The sequence below is a fragment of the Aquarana catesbeiana genome, linkage group LG01 (assembly GCF_042186555.1).
Source record: "Aquarana catesbeiana isolate 2022-GZ linkage group LG01, ASM4218655v1, whole genome shotgun sequence".
NCBI lineage: Eukaryota > Metazoa > Chordata > Amphibia > Anura > Ranidae > Aquarana > Aquarana catesbeiana.
This window is the reverse complement of record NC_133324.1, coordinates 715,961,087-715,981,432: the sequence shown is the minus strand read 5'-3', so window position 1 is coordinate 715,981,432 and position 20,346 is coordinate 715,961,087.

Genomic DNA, 20,346 nt, shown 5'->3' with positions numbered 1-20,346 from the left:
TAGTTGGTGTGTGCCCTGTGGTATAAAGGCTTCGCCAATTTCAACTGTTTATCCAGCATTGCCTTCCTCTTTATTTGGTTATGACCCATAATAAATGGCTATTTTTTGTTTACAAATATTCACAAATATGTGTTTTACTTCAAAAAGGACAGTTTGTTTGTGAGTAGGCAGGTACATTTCAAAAAGACAATGTCAAATTAACAAGGGACACCAACACCAAACAACCTCCTTGAGGTTCAAAAATACAAGTTAATAATGGTGTTGTGGTAACTTGACACACAAAATGACAAAAATATTATGGAGATCAGTAAAAAAAAAAAATCTAAAAAAAAACAGGAGATAAAAAAAACAAAAAAAAAGTAGATCTTCATAAAAAAAAAGATTAAAAAAATCACTATAAAAATAAATTAAAAACATTATTATGGAGATCTGACGAAAACAAATTAAAAATATTATTCATGAGATCACAAGAAATAATAAAGAAATCAGTTTGTCAGAACTCTGTGTGAATATCAGCAGCAAAACAACTTCATAATTCTAGCATTATAAAGAAGAAGAGAATGCTCTGCATTAAAAGATTTAAAAATTTGCAGCGTGACAAATGTGCTATCTCCATTATGAATGCTAGTTTTACCAGACTGAACGCTTCTGTCTCGTGCTTGATTCAGAGCATGCGTGGAATTTTGTGCATCAGAATTGTCTACGCACGTTCAGAATTTACGACAACGGATTTTGTTGTCGGAAAATTTGAGAACCAGCTCAAATTTTTGCTGTCAGAAATTCCGGAAAAAAATGTCAGATGGAGCCTACACACAGTCAGAATTTCAAGCTCCCATCGAACATTTGTTGTCAGAATGTCTGATCGTGTGTACACGGCGTAACAGTGTATTGTACTTCAATCTTCTGATGGAAATGATACATCAATGTTTACTTCTTTGCCATTTTTCTATCTATATTTTCCAGAGATCATACGAAAATGAATAAAGCACACAAAAATGAATATAAATATTACTCAGTATTAAAGTCCTCCTGTAGGTTCCTGTGGTGGTTGGCAAAGAAAAGCAGTTGTCAATAAATTATATGGTGTGCAGAGACAAACGGTATATAACTGTATATAATGCAGACAAACTGTATACAACTGTATCATATTCCTAATATGTGGCTGCTGTACCATGTGCGTGTATGAGAAAGTATCCTGTTCTCTTTGTAGGTACACTGAAGTTTTTTAGGGGGATTTTTCAGGTGGCAAAATAATGAGAGCAGAGATTCAGATAAAATAAATAATTTTTATTATTTTATTAGTATTGTATTGCTTCCTTTCTGTGAAATCCCTGGTGTTCTTGCCAGTCCCTCTGCTCTCCTATCAAAAACTGACCACACTAAGCAGGAAAACACAGCATGGTCAGTTCTCCCTATAGTTACATAGGGAATGTGATCACTTAGAAAAAAAGGGAAAAAAGCAATTTATCTATTTTTTTATATCTATACATGTTTTGCCTTTCTTTGCTATGTTAAGCTGAAAGGGTTTTTTTACAAGGTGATCGTTTACATTCACTTTAATTAACACACTGCAAATAAAAATAGACAACTAAGCTGATCCTTTATGAGTGAGATGACCTTTCTTCATTGCCTTATGAAAGTTATTGATGAGATCTGGAAATGAGGGCCCTGAGCTTCTTAAACATGGCCAGGGAACACAGAGTATGGACCACACCTGCAACCTGGTCCCCCACCCCCATTTTGCTTTTGCCTCTGAATATAATAACCCCCCTTCTTTTTTTTTACCTCCTTAGTCTTTTATTCTCCTTCCCCTCAGAACTATTCTCTCTGTATCTAGGAATGATTCGAACATCAGTATGTTTACACTGGTCCATGACCTCCTTCTACAGTCCCCATTTAGACATTATTTAGACATTATTTGCCAGTGGCTTTAGGTCGAGTCAGCACAGCCCCTGGAACTATCATTTACTTGTTGGTACACCTATTTTTTATAGTACCTGGTCTACCAATTCTCATAGCTGTTCCCTTGTTATATCATATTTGACCTAGTTGTCGATCGAATGTTCTTTTTTTTTCTATTAACCCTACTTCAGTTGCCTGTGCATTACCAAATGTGCTACATTATTTGTGGTTTCATCTATAAATATGAACTATTTATCCAATTTTTGGATTATGTGACTTTTCACTTTTTTTTTACAAACACTTTTTTTTTCATTCTGCAAGGAAAGAGAAAAATACAGTGTATCTTTCCTCTCTTTCCTCTCCATTCACAAAAAGAAAAAAATACAGGGGTGGGCTTCACAGTGACTGATCAGCCATTTAGAGGCTACCACGGGAGGAGATCCAGGTTCCAATCGTTAGTACGGCTCTTGGTGAGACCCTGATATCTGTTCTGAGAGCAGGCCATGCGGTACACTTCTAGCATAAAGGCAGATACGCATATATGGGGCCCCACAGAAAAAAGGCCACTTCCGTGAGGCCGCATATATGTGTTTTACGTCAGGCGTGAAGGGGTTAAAGAAACAAATATTCAAAAGACATCCCCTAGACTAGAGTTATTGGAGCCGGTTTGCATGGACTGGTGCTTGTGTGGATGGGCAGCCTCTGTACTAATTGGAAAGAACCAGCTATTACCAGCCACCCCTACTGGGGTAGCACTACAGAGGTTCTCTGCAGTCCACAAACGAGGACTGGGTATGGCTATTTACACTGCCTGAAATATCAGTACAGCAGAGGCAAAGTGGACAGTAAGTTGGGAACTCACTGGATTTCTGGTAGGATCAACAGGTATTCTTCTGTAATCGTGTTCTTAGCATGACAAACTATCAAGAATGGTGCATGTAATGCATACACGTGTTAAATATGTTTTTTTATTTATTTCATCCTGACATATACTTTAACTTTCTAGTAATAAAGTGTATCAAGTGGTGGACTCACAAAGCTTATACAAACATAAATAATTAAATAGTTTTTCTTTTCCTATCACATTGTTTGTTAACTAACTCAACATTAGGCTAATACACCTATCTGCAGTAAGAATTTCAAGCATTCTTAGACAAGCTAAGTACTTATCTGAATACAGGATTACTTGGGCTTTCCTAGACTTATTTTTATTATACAATGGCTTTATTGCTAAATGAGTTTTGTATTATTTATCAGTTGTCTTAAAATGTTCATGACAGTGGGAACGTAACGTTTAATGCTACTTAAATTTATACCAATGAAAATGGATACCGTATGAATAATGTAACACTCTGTAATTTACTTTTTGTTTTATGTTTTTCAAAAAATGTCCATATGGACATTTACAATAGATACAGGTTAAATGAAGACAGTTTAGAACACAGCACTATAACATTTTTTTATATTCTGCTGGTATTCCTATGTTGAATTGTTACAGCTCATGTTACATACAATAGAATAAAATGGTCTTAAGGGTTTGCAGGGGATTTAAATGTTAAATTAAATGTTGGCGATGTATTTAATTTTAAAGCATGCAAAGACTTATGTATTCCATCAAACTGCATTGAAGCATGAAGTCTCATTGTTTTTCCGCCTGCACCTCACTGGAAATTGAACATCAAAAAAACAAAGTGAAAGACAAAATTGGGCATGTTATCTTTCATTCAATGTAAAAACTACTATAAAAAATTTGTATTATTTATTATACAAGCAGGTCCTAAAATGCATTAGCATGGTCAACCTGGGAACTGTCCTCTATTTTGTGTAAACCCATCCTAAAGCTGGCCATAGATGGATCAAAATTTAGCCAGTTCTATAGGGACTGGCTGAATTTTCGATTAGTGTGTGGCCATCTCTGTTCAAATTTTTGACCAACCTTTGTCAAATGAACAAGTTGGAAAACTTTTCTCAGTAAGCGACGAAAAAGAAACAAATCATCTTTGGCCAGCTTACGTTTTGCCCCAGTAGAAGGACCTCTAGTCCGAAACATGTCGGGTTGCGATTGATTTTTTGTTCCTGGTACCACGCTACTTTTTATTGTGATCTGCTGTTATCTCGATTTTTACCCTATTTGGTTTAAAATAAACCTGCTTCTTTGGATTTAAGCACTATGTGGAGCCTTTTTTTCCTTTTCCATGTCCCCATGATGGCTTTGTGAAAGGTGCATTCCTCCTATATACACCTGTCGGAGAAGTGCTTACAACCAGACCTGGAACATCTGATGTCTTTAGGTCGTTTACCATTGCTACAAAGGAACCAGTGGAACCTGCCGTATATGCCTCTACAACAAACATCTATTTGGATCGATCGATCCTTAAGCCTGTATGACACCTAGCCGTACGGCAAACGTGTCCACCTGTTCCGGTAAGCGTATTTGCTCCATTCATTCTTTGCTGTGGATACTGAGTATTGGAACACCACCTCTGTGAAACCACGTAGCACCCTTGAGATACCTCTCACCCATCTTACATCTTACATTTATACTGCTCACCTTTGTTGAACATTTACATGACCATAATGTTCACGTTATTGGTCGTTAATATGATCATGGACTCACTATAATAATACAATATTGTATTTGGCTTCCTGCATTTTTTATATTTAGTTATATACTATCATGCTGCACAGCTGATACTCACATTTGTGTTGATTTTTATGTATAGCGCTGCATTGTTTTTTCTTTTCAGCTTACGTTTTGACCAGAGGCAGGAGGATGGACCCTGTGGCTCGGGTACAACGCTACATCTCCTAGAAGTCTCCTAGAAAGCTAGACAGTTCTTGGTAGTTTCCTTCAGGATAAGCCCGCTTCAACTTTCTAGGAGACCAGAGCAAACATTAGCAATAGGGTTAAGCTAAGAATGCACTTCTGAAGCCAGGTTGAGTTTGAAGAGTCACTATTTTGAAAACAACATAATAAGTCTCACAATCCCAAGAAGGACAGTAACTGTAAATCATGAATCATTCACCAAACTAATAATACAATTCAATCAATTAATTTACCTTGTCATGAGTTTTGTGTAATGTACCCATTGACAGATTGAACAGGGCTTTTAGTATGTTTTTGGGCAGGACTGCTATCTCTTGCTAATTATTATTTTGTTAGTTATCCTCCCTGTATGTCCTCAGAAGTAGGGATGAGCCCAATGTTTGAGTCAAACGTAAGTTCGACTCGAACATCAGGTGTTCGCCTGTTTGCCGAACAGCGAAAAATATGCAGTGTTCGCGGCAAATTCGAAAGCCGCCGGAACACTGTTAAAGTCTATGGGACGCTAACATGAAAAATCAAAAGTGATAATTTTAAAGGCTTATATGCAAGTTATTGTCATAAAAAGTATTTGGGGACCTGGGTCCTGCCCCAGGGGACTTGTATCAGTGACATTTTTTTTTTAAACGCCCATTTTTCGGGAGCAGTGATTTTTTTAATGCTTAAAGTGAAACAATAAAAATGAAATATTCCTTTAAATATCATGCCTGGGGGGTGTCTATAGTATGCCTATAAAGTGGCACATTTTTCCTGTGTTTAGAACAGTACCACAGCAAAATGACAATTCTAAAGGAAAAATTGTCATTTAAAACTGATTGCGGCTGTAATGAATTGTCGGGTCTCGGCAATATAGATAAAACTCATTGAAAAAAAAGGGCATGGGTTGCCCCCTGTCTATAACCAGGCCCTTTGGGTCTGGTATGAATATTAAGGGTAGCCCTCAACCAAAATTAAAAAAAAAAATTGCTTGGTAGTCCCTCTAAAATCCATACCAGGCCCTTCAGGTCTGATATGGAAATTAAGGGGAACTCTGCGCCAAAATGTAAAAAAAATGGCATGGGGTCCCTCCCAAAATCCATACCAGACCCTTATCCAAGCAGGCAACCTGGCAGGCCTCAGGAAAAGAGGGGGGATGAGAGAGCGCCCCCCTCCTGAACCATACCAGGCCACATGCCCTCAACATGGGGAGGGTGCTTTTGGGTCTGACCCCAAAGCACCTTGTCCCCATGTTTATGGGGACAAGAGCCTCATCCACCAATGGGGTACACTACATTACACTGGTAATGGGGTACCCCTACCATTTCACCGTATATGTCACCGGGTGGTCCCACCCTCAGCTATATAAGAACTGTCACAGAGAAGAAGCATCAGTCGGTGGGAGCCTCCCATTGAGGCAGAATGGTTGTGGCTGTGGTTGTTTTTTTTTTTCAGTTCATCGGGCGGCGTGAATTTACATTGCGGGACATTTTTATTTACTTATTTTTTAATAAAGGACTTGTCCCAAGCTGTCATTGAAGAATGGTTTAGAATGATGGACTTTATAGGCATAATATGAAAGGTTAAAAAGAATTAAAAATATTTATTACAATTATTGTTAAAAAATGTACATTGACTTACATAAATTCATAAAGTTTGTATACCTGAGAGCAATTTACATACACTATCCTACATAGTAAATAATCTTTGAGTATGAAATCGTTTTTCTTTAGTCCAGGCATAACAAGTTTCAAAGAGGACAGTGTAGAAAATCGCTCAAGTTGCTCTACATGTTACGCGTTCAGTAACGCTTCCTCAGGAGCTTTGGCATACTCTATGAATGAAAGAATACACATAAGTACATTTCACTCTACATTTAACTCTACATTAAAACAAAAGAGTTTTTAAAAATATTTATATGTAATATATAGTGTCACCACCCCTGTGAAGTGCCAGAATTGAAACAATGTCTCTATACTGTGGCTCCAAACCTCTGATGATGAGAAAAGGGAAGATAGAGAGAAAGAAAGACCTAGAAAAAGAGAACAGAAGAGGACAGTACAACTCAATCAATCTACTTTATTATTTTTCCTTCACCCTTGTCTGTTAGGAAATGAAAGTAGGGATCTGATCATGTTCTGATCTGATCTTCCCTTTTCTCATCATCAGAGGTTTGGAGCCACAGTATAGAGACATTGTTTCAATTCTAGCACTTCACAGGGGTGGTGACACTATATATTACTTATAAATATTTGTTAAAAACTCTTTTGTTTTAATGTAGAGTGAAATGTACTTATGTGTATTCTTTCATTCATAGAGTATACCAAAGCTCCTGAGGAAGCGTTACTGAACGCGTAACATGTAGAGTAGGGATGAGCCAAACACCCCCCTGTTCGGTTCGCACCAGAACATGCGAACAGGAAAAAAGCTCGTTCGAACACGCGAACACTGTTAAAGTCTATGGGACACGAACATGAATAATCAAAAGTGCTAATTTTAAAGGCTTATATGCAAGTTATTGTCATAAAAAGTGTTTGGGGACCTGGGTCCTGCCCCAGCGGACATGGATCAATGCAAAAAAAAAACGGCCGTTTTTTCAGGAGCAGTGATTTTAATAATGCTTAAAGTCAAACAATAAAAGTGTAATATCCCCTTAAATTTCGTAGCTGGGGGGTGTCTATAGTATGCCTGTAAAGGGGCGCATGTTTCCCGTGTTTAGAACAGTCTGACAGCAAAATGACATTTCAAAGGAAAAAACCCATTTAAAACTACTCGCGGCTATTGCATTGCCGACAATACACATAGAAGTTCATTGATAAAAACGGCATGGGAATTCCCCACAGGGGAACCCCGAACCAAAATTAAAAAAAAAAAATGACGTGGGAGTCCCCCTAAACTCCATACCAGGCCCTTCAGGTCTGGTATGGATATTAAGGGGAACCCTGGCCAAAATTTTAAAAAAAAATGACGTGGGGTTCCCCCTAAATTCCATACCAGACCCTTCAGGTCTGGTATGGATTTTAAGGGGAACCACGCGCCAAAAAAAAAAAAAAAACGCCGTGGGGTCCCTCCAAATATCCATACCAGACCCTTATCCGAGCACGCAACCTGGCAGGCCGCAGGAAAAGAGGGGGGGACGAGAGTGCGCCCCCCCTCCTGAACCGTACCAGGCCACATGCACTCAACATTGGGAGGGTGCTTTGGGGTAGCCCCCCAAAACACCTTGTCCCCATGTTGATGAGGACAAGGGCCTCATCCCCACAACCCTGGCCGGTGGTTGTGGGGGTCTGCAGGCAGGGGGCTTATAGGAATCTGGAAGCCCCCTTTAACAAGGGGACCCCCAGATCCCGCCCCCCCTGTGTGAAATGGTAAGGGGGTACTTACCCCTACCATTTCACTAAAAAAACTGTAAAAAATGTTAAAAATGACAAGAGACAGTTTTTGACAATTCCTTTATTTAAATGCTTCTTCTTTCTTCTATCTTCCTTCATCTTCTTCTTCTGGTTCTTCTGGTTCTTCTGGTTCTTCCTCCGGCGTTCTCATCCAGCATCTCCTCCGCGGCTTCTTCTATCTTCTTCTCCTCGGGCCGCTCCGCACCCATGGCATGGGGGGAGGCTCCCATTCTTCTCTTCATCTTCTTCTTCATGTTCTTCTCCTCTTCCTTCTTCTCTTCTTCTCTTCTTCATTTTCTTCTCCGGGCCGCTCCGCACCCATGCTGGCATGGAGGGAGGCTCCCGCTGTGTGACGGCGTCTCCTCATCTGATGGTTCTTAAACAACGGGGAGTGGGGCCACCCGGTGACCCCGCCCCCTCTGACTCACGGTGACTTGACGGGACTTCCCTGTGACGTCACGGGGAATGCCACAGGGAAGTCCCGTCATGCCCCGTGCGTCAGAGGGGGGCGGGGTCACCGGGTGGCCCCGCCCCCGTTATTTAAGAACCGTCAGATGAGGAGACGCCGTCACACAGCGGGAGCCTCCCTCCATGCCAGCATGGGTGCGGAGCGGCCCGGAGAAGAAAATGAAGAAGAGAAGAAGAGAAGAAGAGAAGAAGGAAGAAGAGAAGAACATGAAGAAGAAGATGAAGAGAAGAGCGGGAGCCTCCCCCCATGCCATGGGTGCGGAGCGGCCCGAGGAGAAGAAGATAGAAGACACCGCGGAGGAGATGCTGGACGAGAACGCCGGAGGAAGAAATTGAAGAACCAAAAGAAGAAGATGAAGGAAGATAGAAGAAAGAAGAAGCATTTAAATAAAGGAATTGTCAAAAACTGTCTCTTGTCATTTTTAACATTTTTGACAGTTTTTTAGTGAAATGATAGGGGTAAGTACCCCCTTACCATTTTACACATGGGGGGTCGGAATCTGGGGGTCCCCTCGTTAAAGGGGCTTCCAGATTCCGATAAGCCCCCCGCCCGCAGACCCCCAAACCACCGGCCAGGGTTGTGGGGATGAGGCCCTTGTCCTCATCAACATGGGGACAAGGTGTTTTGGGGGGCTACCCCAAAGCACCCTCCCAATGTTGAGGGCATGTGGCCTGGTACGGTTCAGGAGGGGGGCCGCACTCTCATCCCCCCTCTTTTCCAGCGGCCTGCCAGGTTGCATGCTCGGATAAGGGTCTGGTATGGATTCTTGGGGGACCCCACGCCGTTTTTTTTTTTTTTTCTGGTGCGGGGTTCCCCTTAGAATCCATAGCAGACCTGAAGGATCTGGTATGGAATTTAGGGGGAACCCCACGTCATTTTTTAAAAAATTTTTGCGGGGTTCCCCTTAATATCCGTACCAGACCTGAAGGGCCTGGTATGGAATTTAGGGGGACTCCCACATCATTTTTTTTTTTTTAATTTTGGTTCCCTGTGGGGAATTCCCATGCCGTTTTTATCAATGAACTTCTATGTGTATTCTCGGCAATGCAATAGCCGCGAGTAGTTTTAAATGGGTTTTTTCCTTCGAAATGTCATTTTGCTGTCAGACTGTTCTAAACACGGGAAACATGCGCCCCTTTACAGGCATACTATAGACACCCCCCAGCTACGAAATTTAAAGGAATATTACACTTTTATTGTTTGACTTTAAGCATTATTAAAATCACTGCTCCTGAAAAAACTGCCGTTTTTAAAACTTTTTTTTGCATTGATCCATGTCCCCTGGGGCAGGACCCAGGTCCCCAAACACTTTTTATGACAATAACTTGCATATAAGCCTTTAAAATTAGCACTTTTGATTTCTCCCATAGACTTTTAAAGGGTGTTCCGCTGCATTCGAATTTGCCGCGAACACCCCAAATTGTTCGCTGTTCGGCGAACTTGCGAACAGCCAATGTTCGAGTCGAACATGAGTTCGACTCAAACTCGAAGCTCATCCCTAATGTAGAGCAACTTGAGCGATTTTCTACTCTCTTTGAAACTTGTCCTCTTTGAAACTTGTTATGACTAGACTAAGTAAAATGATTTCATACTCTGTTCAAAGATTATTTACTATGTAGAATAGTGTATGTAAATTGCTCTCAGGTAAACAAACTTTATGAATTTATGCAATATTCAAAAGTATGCCACAAGTTATGTAGGAAGGGGTATTGTATCGTAAGTAGGTACCATCATCCTTTAAATGTGTAGAGCAATGTGGGGTTGAAAGAGAAAACAGTGAGGACCTCTCCAATTAGGTCCTACCTCTTTCAAAAATATTTAGGACTATTGCGGTACCAAGGGGACGTGGACAAAGGTATAATAAAAATTCATAAATTTATTCAAAGATAGGATTTAAAAAGTCCAACAAAGGACACAATATAAACCATGACATAATAACACAATCACAAAATAATTGTTTACAGCAATGTTGACAAAAAATTATATTGGTAGTGCCCACACAAAAAAATGAAGGCGAATTATATGGTACTTGCAGACGTAACCTCTACAGTTTCGCGGTCAAGCCGCTTCTTCAGGAGGCGTTTTAGTACATATTCTACAAAATGAGAAAAGTACAATATCAACATTACAAAACATATCTGCAATGAAAGAAACATATATGTGTATGAATACAAATACAGTATTAATATTGGAGAAGATAATCTTTGTTTAGTATTGCACTCACCAACCTATGCCCACGAGGGGCTAGAGCGACACTGTGAGACGCCCACAAGGAGGCGTTCCCCCAGGGGTGGGCCAGGGGGGCACTTAAGGTGATACTATTGTAAAAAATGATAAAAATAAGGTATAAATAATTGTAAAGACGGTGTTCTTAGAATAAGGCAACCACCCATGTGCGCCAGGTCAGGGTAGAAAGTGGTGAAGGAATAGAAAGAAAAGGAAGGGGAGGGGGAAGAGAAAGGAAGGGGAAAATTGGAAAAGGGGGGGAGGGGAGGTAAGAGGGGAAAGGGAGAGGAGGGAGGGAAATTAAGACTGGAGGGGGGAGGGGGGGGGAAGGGGGGAGAAAGGGGGGGCGAGGGGAAAAAGAGACAAGGGAGGGGGGGAGGAAGAGAGAGGGGAGGAAGGAAAGGGAAAAGGGGGGGAAACATGGAAAGAGAAGGGGAAGGGGAAAGAAAAGAGGGAGAAGGGGGGGAAGGGGATGAAAGACGTGGACAAGGGGGAAAGGGGGGGAGTGGGGGGGAAAGGAGAAGGGAAGGGAGGGGAAAAGAGGGGAAAGGAAGGGGGGGAGGGAAAAGAAAAAGGGGGGGGAGGGGGAAAAAAAAAGGGGGGGGGTGGAGGGGGAAAAGAGGGGAATGGGGGAATGGAAAAAGAGGGGGATGAAGTGGGAGCCCACCACCTGACCAAAGTAGTATAAATAAGAGAGCTTGAAAAGGTCGGGGTTTTTTTAAAGAATGTATACCCACCGTTGCTGTAATGTTAAAAGCTTATAGCAGACACGCTGGCTGTCCACACCCAGGGTGAATGGAAAGAAACAGTGGCCGTAGGGACCAAGCAACTATGCCACAGAGAGCCTCTAAAGATAAATAGCATGGAATGTGTATCAGTGATGTGCTGGGTGTGTGCCTCTCGTAGCGGTCAAGCAAGGCTGCAACCTTAAATGCCCCCAACCCGGAAATTAAGCGGCGCCGAAGACATCAGCCGCCGCCTCTTCCGGGTCCGATCCTCCACTACTGCGCATGCGCAGGGAATTATCCAGCGCACACGCGTAGCTCCACAATGGTTGACGCGACAGCGTCAATCTAGAGAAGCAGCAGCTCGGCTCCTTGGAGCCCCAGCCACTGCCGGAGGATCGCAAGCCCGCCATGCAGGGGAGAATGAACTTCCCACGTCACTCAGAGGGGGGAGACGAGTGCAAATCTGAGTATTCGGATGCTTAACAATATTGGGTAAATCAGAGGCAGGGATGCACAATCACCGGCACCGGGAACCAACTTCACCTGTAGCCAGGGATGTGCACCACTCTGCCCTGCAAAAGAGATAGAAGGAATCAATACATGATAATAGTAACAAATCATGTAGTTTACAGAATGCTTACAGTGAGCCAAATCAACAGTTTAAATACATGTAAATAAAATGTACAAAAAACAGTGTATGAAAAGTCTACTTACAGACAGTTATAAGAGGAGTCTGTTTATGTAAATAAGACTGGAACAAGGATGACATATAAACAAATCATAACAGAGTACATGTGTACACCACATGTATAATTCCCTGCGCATGCACAGTAGTGGAGGATCGGACCCGGAAGAGGTGGCGGCTGATGTCTTTAGCGCCGCTTAATTTCCGGGTTGGGTGCATTTAAGGTTGCAGCCTTGCTTGACCGCTACGAGAGGCATACACCCAGCACATCACTACCTTGCTTGAATGCCCGTAAGTAACTGCCACACGTTTCCTTCTGGGGGGGATACCATGATACCAATATGTACTATTCCCCTTTCCTTTCCTCTCCCCTTCCCTCTCTGTTTGCCTTCCTTCTCCCCCTTTCCTCCCCCTCCTCCCCCCCCCTGTTTATCTCCTTCCTCCTTCATTTTTTCCCCTTCCCCCCTGGATAAAGTATGTTCAGCAAACTGATACACATTCCATGCTATTTATCTTTAGAGGCTCTCTGTGGCATAGTTGCCCGGTCCCTACGGCCACTGTTTCTTACCATTCACCCTGGGTGTGGACAGTCAGCGTGTCTGCTATAAGCTTTTAACATTACAGCAACGGTGGGTATACATTCTTTAAAAAAAACCCGACCTTTTTAAGCTCTCCTATTTATACTACTTTGGTCAGGTGGTGGGCTCCCCCTTCATCCCCCTCTTTTTCCATTCCCCCATTCCCCTCTTTTCCCCCTCTCCCCCCTTTTCCCCCCCTCCCCCCCTTTTTCTTTTCCCTCCCCCCTTCCTTTCCCCTCTTTTCCCCTCCCTTCCCTTCTCCTCCCCCCCACTCCCCCCCCTTTCCCCCTTGTCCACGTCTTTCGTCCCCTTCCCCCTTCTCCCTCTTTTCTTTCCCCTTCCCCTTCTCTTTCCATGTCCTCCCCCTTTTCCCTTTCTTTCCTCCCCTCTCGCTCCCCCCCCTCCCTTGTCTCTTTTTCCCCTCGCCCCTCCTTTCTCCCCCCTTCTCCCCCCCCTCTCCCCCCTCCAGTCTTAATTTCCCTCCCTCCTCTCCCTTTCCCCTCTTACCTCCCCTCCCCCCCTTTTCCAATTTTTCACTTCCTTTCTCACCCCCTCCCCTTCCTTTTCTTTCTATTCCTTCACCACTTTCTACCCTGACCTGGCGCACATGGGTGGTTGCCTTATTCTAAGAACCCCGTCTTTACAATTATTTATACCTTATTTTTATCATTTTTTACAATAGTATCACCTTAAGCGCCCCCCTGGCCTGCCCCCGGGGGAACTCCTCCTTGTGGGCGTCTCACAGTGTCGCTCTAGCCCCTCGTGGGCATAGGTTGGTGAGTGCAATACTAAACAAAGATTATCTTCTCCAATATTAATACTGTATTTGTATTCATACACATATATGTTTCTTTCATTGCAGATATGTTTTGTAATGTTGATATTGTACTTTTCTCATTTTGTAGAATATGTACTAAGACGCCTCCTGAAGAAGCGGCTTGACTGCAAAACTGTAGAGGTTACGTCTGCAAGTACCATATAATTCGCCTTCATTTTTTTGTGTGGGCACTACCAATATAATTTGTTTGTCAACATTGCTGTAAACAATTATTTTGTGATTGTGTTATTATGTCACGGTTTATATTGTGTCCTTTGTTGGACTTTTTAAATCCTATCTTTGAATAAATTTATGAATTTTTATTATACCTTTGTCCACGTCCCCTTGGTACCGCAATAGTCCTAAATATTTTTGAAAGAGGTAGGAGCTAATTGGAGAGGTCCTCACTGTTTTCTCTTTCAACCCCACATTGCTCTATGAATTTATGTAAGTCAATGTACATTTTTTAACAATAATTGTAATAAATATTTTTAATTCTTTTTAACCTTTCGTATTATGCCTATAAAGTCCATCATTCTAAACCATTCTTCAATGATCTCTAATATATCGGGACGTGGCATTTATTATCTATATATCGTATCCACGGTGCCACTCTGTGGTGATACATACTTTCTTAGAAATTGTCCCAAGCTGTCTCTTGTCTTTTTTACTATTTTTGACACTTTTTTGTGAAATTGTAGGGGTACTTGTACCCCGTTACCAATTCACACAGGGGGAGGCCAGGATCTGGAGGTCCCCTTGTTAAAGGGGGCTTCCAGATTTCGATAAGCCCCCTGCCCGCAAGGGTTGTGGGGATGAGGCCCTTGTCCCCATCAACATGGGGACAAGGTGCTTTGGGGTCAGACCCCAAAGCACCCACCCCATGTTGAGGGCATGTGGCCTGGTATGGTTCAGGAGGGTGCACTCTCTCATCCCCCCCTTTTTTCCTGCGGCCTGCCAGGTTGCATGCTTGGATAAGGGTCTGGTATGGATTTTGGGGGGACCCCTACGCCATTTTATTTTTAATTTTGGCGCAGGGTTCCCCTTAAAATCAGGTCTAATATGGATTTTGGGGGGGACCTCTACACCATTTTGTTTTTTAATTTGGCACAGGGTTCCCCTAATTTCCATATCAGACCTGAAGGGCCTTGTAAGGATTTTAGGGGGACCCCCATGCAATTTTTTTAAAATTTTGGTTCCGGGGTTCCCCTTAATATTCATATTAGACCCAAAGGGCCTGGTAATGGACTGGGGGTGACCCATGCTATTTTTTTCAATGAGTTTTATCTATATTGCCGAGACCCGACAATTCATTACAGCCGCAATCAGTTTTAAATGACAATATTTCTTTTAGAAATGTCATTTTGCTGTGGTACTGTTCTAAACACGGGAAAAATGTACCACTTTACAGGCATACTATAGACACCCCCCAGGCACGATATTTAAAGGAATATTTCATTTTTATTGTTTCAGCATTAAAAAAAAATCACTGCTCCCGAAAAACAGCCATTTAAAAAAAAAAATTTGCATTGATACATGTCCCCTGGGGCAGGACCCAGGTCCCCAAACACTTTTTATGACAATAACTTGCATATTCTGGTGTGAACCGAACAGGAGGTGTTTGGCTCATCCCTACTCAGAAGTGCTTCCAGGAACTGCAGTAGGGATGGACCAGTTAAGTGTAACTGCTTGGAGTATGCAAACATAGGATGAAGAGAACCTTTTTTGTGTGGGGTTAGGAATGCCTATCTTTCAGAATCAATGGCTCATAATTAGGGACACTGTTCGTGTTCAAAAAACATTCAATACTTTATTAGAAATTGCAATGTTTGAGTGCACTGAAGTTGATGTAAAAATGCACCAAAAGCCTTGCAGCATGCATAATCATATGCACATGTGGTTCTTTAAATTCAGAGGGATTAATTTACATTGGTAAATTATGAACATGTGCAGGGCTGGTTTATAATTTGGCAGTGTATTGTCACCACATAGATGTGGAGGGTATGTCGTATTAAAAAAAAAAAAAAAAAAAAAGGTTGGGTTCCCCATATTATTCTAGCCAGACCTTTAACCTGGGTGGCCAGGAACTGAAGGGCAGTGATCGTGTAGCCCCTCCCCCACCTGGACCTGGCCGTATGCCTTTCAACATTGAAGGGAGGACCTTGCAAGGATGGGGGGAGGGGGGTGTTAAAGACTTCCTTCCCTGCAATGCAGACTTATACCAATGTTGAGGAGGTGGCCAGATATCGCCCCGCTCCCACGGGGAATGACTACAGTGGTACATTCGTATCTCTTAAAATAAACAAATACACACAGCAAGTTAAAATCTTTCAATAGAATAGAGCACAAGTTCATACTTACCGGATTTGATTTTAAAGTAAAACTTATTAATGTCTCCAGAAGTAAACCCAGTGTCAATCGCATTGTTTAGCAAAATAATCTCTGCCAATCAATGGTATTTGTATTCTGTTCCTGGTTCCTCCCCTTCCTGTAGCTCTGTTTTCTCCCCATGTTGAGGGCAAGTGGCCTGGTATGGTTCAGGAGGGGGGCTGCTTGCTTGTCCCCCCTTTATTGACCTGCCAGACTGCATGCTTGGATAAAGGGTAAGGTATGGATTCAGGGGGGACCCCACGCCAAACTTAAAAAAAAAACAGCGTGGGGTTCCCCTTAAAATCTGTACCAGAACTGAAAGGGCACTTGTCCTTATGTGCACTGATGTCCTCAAAGATGACTCAGAACTGTCCTCTTTGTTTTCGGTTTGCGATGATGGGCCGGACCCAATATCGATTCCTCCTCTTCCTACTCCACTCCACACCGGGTTTTTTTCAATAAATTTTGCATTGCTACCATTGCAACACACACCAAAGAGTTTGAAAAATGAACTTACATTGATCATTACACTGACTGTATGACCAAGAGCTCACAGATCTCCAGCCAGGCCCTCTCCTTCTTGGATTGGTCCTTATAATTGGCATCCCCAGTGTCATATAGCACTGGACGTGCCCACACTAGCCTAATCAGCTCCTCATTATCCAGCCTGGATTGACTAATCTTGTTCCTCCTGGGTGTAATTTATCACAAAATTGACACAGGTCTTGATCACAAAATCTCACTGTAGATGGCTTCCTCCTCCTCACCACAACACACCACAGGAGGGGCTACAGGAGCAGGGGGTCTTTTGAGAAATATAACCATGTCGGATGTCACATGTCGGATAGTTAATATGCTGATCTGACTTGGATGCGACTTCCATTATGTTCTATGGGCTGAAATCATACCCAAGTCGGACCAAAGTAGTGCAGAAATCTTTTCAAAAGTCGGACTCACACAAGTCGGACCAGTTAAAACTGCTCTCATAAGAAAACATTTTTAAATGTTGTGCGACTTGTGTTCTCAAAGTTGGAGTGCTTGTTGCACCAGTGTGAACCTGGCCTAAAGAGAAGGGTTTTCAGGGTTTGTCTAAAGATGGATAGATTAAAAGATAGTCGGACAGATTGGGGTATGGAGTTCAAATGGATGGGAGAAGCTTGGCAGAAGTCCTGGAGGCAAGCATGGGAGGAAATGACAAGGGAGCTAGAGAGCAGGCGGTCTTGGGAGGATCGAAGAGAGCAGTTTGATATTTTGAGACCAGGTTAGTGATGTATCTAGGGGCAGAGTTGTGGATGGCTTTGTAAGTTGTTGTTAGTACTTTGAATTTTATTTGTAGGGTGAGCGGAAGCCAGTGGAGGGATTGGCAGAGAGGGATACTAGACACTGAACGGTTGGTAAGGTGGATGAGTCTGGCAACAGCATAAAGCGGAGTTCATAACCACCATCAACACTATTAATAGTTACATACACATAGTTTTTGTCAGTACAGCGCCATTTCCCTTTCTACGCTTTTATAAAGCGGAGTTCCACCCACAAATGGAACTTTTGCTTTAAGTACTGGTGACCCCCTGACATGCCACACTTGACAGGAACGGGTACCCTGTTTTTACAGGCATCCAGCTCCCACTTCCTCCCCTGGCTCGGCGGCGCCAGAAGGAAGATCACCTTTCCCCCTCCCTCCCTGCAATCTTCTGGGACACATCACAGGTCCCAGAAGATTGCCCGGCCATTCACAGACTTCCTGGGTCATATGATAGCCTCCCATGGCTTCCAAGATCGTTTCTATGCTGATGACACCCATATCTATCTCTCTACCCTGCAGCTCACCATCAGTTTGCTCACGTATCACTGAATTACTAACAGACAAATCTGACTGGATGTCACACTACTTCCTCAAATGCAATCTATCCAAAACAAGCTCATAATATTTCCTCCCCCATGTACCCTTTCCCCTGACTTCTCTGCCAAAATCAATGGCACAACTATCAGTCTGTCCCCACATGCCAGGGTGCTAGGGATAACTCTGGACTCTGAGCTGTCCTTTCAGGCTCACATCCAATCCCTGTCCAAATCATGTTGCCTCAACCTCTGCAATATCTCGAAAATACCCCCTTTTAACCAAAAACACAACAAAGCTTCTAATTCACTCCCTGGTTATCTCTCATCTTGACTACTGCAACTCCCTCCTCATTGGATTACCTTTAAAGCGGAGATACACCCATTTAAAAGTCAGCAGCTACAAAAAGTGTAGCTGCTGACTTTTAATAATCAGACACTCACCTGTCCCACGGTCCAGCGATGTGGGTGCAGGAAGCCTCGCTCCTCTCCCCCTCCTCTCTGAGGCGCCGCCATTCTAACCGCGTGCGAGCATCACAAATTGTATCAATCTTTATTATTTTTTTATGGGGTGTGTCGGGTGTGAGGAAAGGTGAAGCCCCAGCCACTGCAAATCCACTTGGCCTAGCCATGAAGTGTTGTGCTGCTGGAGGTAGGATGCACTCTGTGGCCCGTGACGCAAAGGTGAAGCAGCTGACATTGGCTAAAGTTGCGAGTCCCGTAGCTAAAATTGAGTTGCATATCATCAAGATTTAGAGTACGTACAAACATACGAATTGATGGACTGAGTAACCACTGGTGGCTTGTGGCAGGTGCCTCACGATGGAGACTGGGCTGCAGAAGCTACGTGACAATGGAACCGTGTAGTGTTGTGCCGAGGATTTGGACCATATCGCCAATGAGGAGACTAGATTTGAATTGGGCAGTAGGATATGTGAATGAGCTGACAAAGTACGTTAAGCGGAGTATCGGCTGAGTTATGAGTACGTACGAGCATACGAGTAGTTTAATCTGAGTAATGATTAGTAGTTTATGGCAGATGCCTCACAATAGAGACTGAATAATGGTAAGCTGCGTGATAGATAGAAAGAGATGTGTGGTGCAGAGGAGAAGGATGGTTCCGCCAGCGTGACTGGATAGACTGCAGGGATGCCTGCTGGGTGTGGGGCTCAGCTGTCACTGGCGGTGGGAGGAGCAGCCTGAAGAGCTCGGCTTTCCTGGCTGTGGTGGGGTAGGGAACGCCCCTGCTCTGTGAGTTTGGGGATGGTCCATCCCCTGAGGGAATGCACACTGCCTCGCTCTGAACCCACTAAGGGTGACAAAGGGGTGGAAGTGCGGTCTTCGCTGTTGGTCTGCGATATGGCTCCAGCTATAAGACAAGGTGAAGGGGGGAGGAGCTGATTAACCACCACAGAACCCCAAGATACCTGCTCACATCCCAAATGCAACTTGAAGGAAACTGCCGATTGCATTCTCCCTCTAGCAGCCATGAGGCTAGGAGAGGGGGTGCATGTGTAAGAGGAGTCATAAAAGGTGGATAGTGAGCGGAGTTGTATACAGGGAAAAAAAATAAGAAGGAGAAGGACAGAAAAAGGAACGACAGGCCTAGTGAAGAAGCCGGTTTGCGTTCTAACGCTGTTGAGTGGAAATTTAGAAAACTCCAAAAAGTGCGTAGAAACTGAGGTGAGCCAGGAGATGACTGGCCAGGTAACCAATAGCTCGGGTGCCATCTGTGCTCGGCACAAACCTGTAAACCAGAGCCCCAGGGCGTACTGGGGCATGAAGTTGAAGTCTGGTAAGGCCTAAGTAGGAATTTTGCATTCTGTAGTTCATGAAGTATGTTCGGCGTGCCAACATTTGCACTGTCAGCAAACTTGACGTTTACCGGCCTTGTCTGCGTAGGTGAAGGGTTGCCCTTTGAAAACGGAGTGAAATGCCATGAAACATGTGACCGTAACTAACGCCAAATGAGCTGCCCAAATCGTGGATGTGAAGTGAACGTTTAGTGACAGAGTGCTGCAAGGTTACGTGAGAGGGGAGCCCGTGTACTACACACCTGACAGACGCCCTAGATGCGAAGACCTGGTTAAGGTCGAAAAGTCAGTTGACTGGGAACCTAGAGTAAGGGTGTCATAGAAATCCAGTTTTTTTTTTTTTTTAAATGACATCCAACCTGGTGCAGGATGGAACAACCTGAAGTCGACTGACCTAAATGAGAAATGACAGTCAGAAAACGGTGAGTGGCCGATGTGCCACTGGAGACGATGAGTGGCCAGATTGTGCACCACTGGAGACGTGCTTGCAATGATTGCAAGGACGGAGCCTTATCAGAAAGGTGAAAATAAGGATAGCAGAGAATTGAGTATGTAGGAATGACCGACCGCATTTGACATACCAATAGATGAAGTGAGATGTGGGTGCTGTGTACAAGACTTGTATAATGTAGATTTGAATCGTTGTGCTGCAGGTGGGATTGGATTTTAATCGGACTGTACAGAGTATGAGATGAAACCAATACGAACCGTTGTGCCATGGATTCAACT